The sequence below is a fragment of the Cebus imitator genome, unplaced genomic scaffold, assembly GCF_001604975.1.
Source record: "Cebus imitator isolate Cc_AM_T3 unplaced genomic scaffold, Cebus_imitator-1.0 Scaffold44, whole genome shotgun sequence".
In the NCBI taxonomy this organism is placed as follows: Eukaryota; Metazoa; Chordata; class Mammalia; order Primates; family Cebidae; genus Cebus; species Cebus imitator.
Window position 1 is genome coordinate 1,995,949 of NW_016107359.1, and position 2,566 is coordinate 1,998,514.

The window sequence follows — 2,566 nt, forward strand, 5'->3', positions numbered from 1 at the left end:
AAAAAAAAAAAAAAAGAAAAGAAAAAAGAAATTCTATTGGTAAGAATGAAACATTCCACTCTTGGCCAGGTGACTCTAAGTGACCTTCATATAGAGAAGCAGCCTTAATTGACAGCCCAAGTCCAAGGCTTCCAAATGGGGATTTGTGAAAACAGCATTCCACGTCTAAACTTTGCAGTTTCCAAGGAAACAACATTCTAAGGGCATTTTGCAGTTTTGGCCAGACAATGATTCTTTTACACAAGCCCTGTTTTGCTTTGCGCTTGTCAAAACACTGCTTCATTTAAATTTTATCTCCACCCTTCCCCCAAATCCTATCTAAACTATCCTTTGGGGCCAGGCGTGGTGGTTCACACCTGTAATCTCAGCACTTTGGGAAGCTGAGGCAGGTGGATCACTTAAGGTCAGGAGTTTGAGACCAGCCTGGCCAACCTGGTGAAACTCCATCTCTACTAAAAATACAAAAATCAGCCAGGCATGGTGGCAGGAGCCTGTAATCCCAGCTACTCCGGCGACTGAGGCAGGAGAATCTCTTGAACCTGAGAGGTGGAGGTTGCAGTGAGCTGAGATCACACCATTGCACTCCAGCCTGGCCAAGAGCAAAACTCTGTCTCAAAAACAAACAAAACAGTCCTTTGGTCCTCTGATATACAGTCTACCTCACTGCAACAGGTTAATGAACCTAACTTTCTGAGATTCTAAGTCTGTTCCTGAATGAGCTAGGACTGCATCACAATCTATGAGAACCCTGCTGGTCTCTGAAAGTCTGCATAACAATCTGTTTAGTTTAGTATTTGGGATATGACTATACATGTGTGGCAGGGAAAAACATTTAGTAAATTGATGACTGAGATTCAGCTTCTTAATAAATATAGTCATTTGTTAGCTCGAAACTTAATTCTGTCCTTGAATTACAATTATTAAAATGTGACAATAGCATTTTAAGAGCCTTAAAATCTGCTATCAAAAAAAAATAAGATGGTCGGGTGCAGTGGCTCACACCTGTAATCCCAGCACTTTGGGAGGCCAAGACAGGTGGATCACCTGAAGTCAGGAGTTCAAGACCAGCCTGGCCAACCTGGTGAAACCCTGCTTAATAAAAAAAAAATAATAATAAAAATAAATTTAAAAAAAAATAAGATATGGAAGCGGGCATGGTGCCTCACACCTGTAATCCCAGCAATTTGGGAAGCCAACGTGGGAGGATTGCTTGAGGCCAGGAATTTTTTTTTTTTTTTTTAAGATAGGGTTTCACCATGATGGCCAGGCTGGTCTTGAACTCCTGACCTCAGGCGATCCACCAACCTCAGCCTCCCAAAGTGCTAGGATTACAGGCGTGAGCCACCACGAGTGGCCTTGAGCCCAGGAATTTGAGAGCAGCCTGAGCAAAATAGTGAGACCTTGTCTCTACCAAAAAAAAAAAAATTTTTTTTTAATTAAAAAGGCATGGTGGTGCACACCTGTAGTCCCAGCTACTTGGGAAGCTGAGGTGGAGAATTGCTTGAGCCTGGGAGGTAGAGGCTGCAGTGAGCCATGACTGCACCACTGCACTCCAGCCTGCACAATACAGCAAGACCCTGTCTCAAATATGTATATATATATGGAAAATTTGCATTCAGGGAAAAAAATTTCTCAGCGTTTGGTCAAAGAGAGCCTTACAGGGCTGAGTTCCTGGCTAATTCATACTAATCCTGTAAGACTTGGCTCAAACTTTCTTCTTGAAAGTCGTCCCTAATCCTTCTCTTCTATACTCTGGTGGCACCTGGTGTTATATTTGTGCTATGGCACACGCCAACCACAATATTGGGGTTATTGGTTTACCTGTTTTTCCTGTTCATCTCAACTCATTGAGAGCAGGGCCCCTGTCATTGATCTATAAATTGCACCTGGCACACAGGAGGAACTCAATTCATGATGAATAGATGAAGCTGTGAATGCAGGGGAGGTTGGGAGCAAGAAAACCAGTTGGCAGATGATTATAATGGTCCGCAAGGGATGAAAATAACTTGGACTCAGTGTTTGACTACATGGAAAAGTAGATGAGTATGGAACATTTTGTTTTATTTTGTCTATTTTGAGACGGAATTTCACTCTTGTTGCCCAGGCTAGAGTGCAGTGGCATGATCTCAGCTCACTGCAACTTCTGCCTCCCGGGTTCCAGCGATTCACCTGCCTAGACTCCTGAGTAGCTGGGATTACAGGAGCCCACAAGCACACCCAACTTATTTATTTATTTATTTATTTATTTATTTATGAGATGGAGTGCAATGGCACAATCTCGGCTCACAGCAACCTCCGCCTCCCAGGTTCAAGCGATTCTCCTACCTCAGCCTCCTGAGTAGCTGGGATTCCAGGCACCCACCAAAAAGCCTGGCTAATTTTTGTATTTTTAGTAGAGACAGGGTTTTGCCATTTGGGCCAGGCTGGTCTTGAACTCCTGATCACAGGTGATCCACCCACCTCAGCCTACCAAAGTGCTGGAATTACAGGGGTAAGCCACTGCGCCCAGCCTCATTTTTGTATTTTTAGTAGAGATGGGGTTTCGCTATGGTGGCCAGGCTGGTCT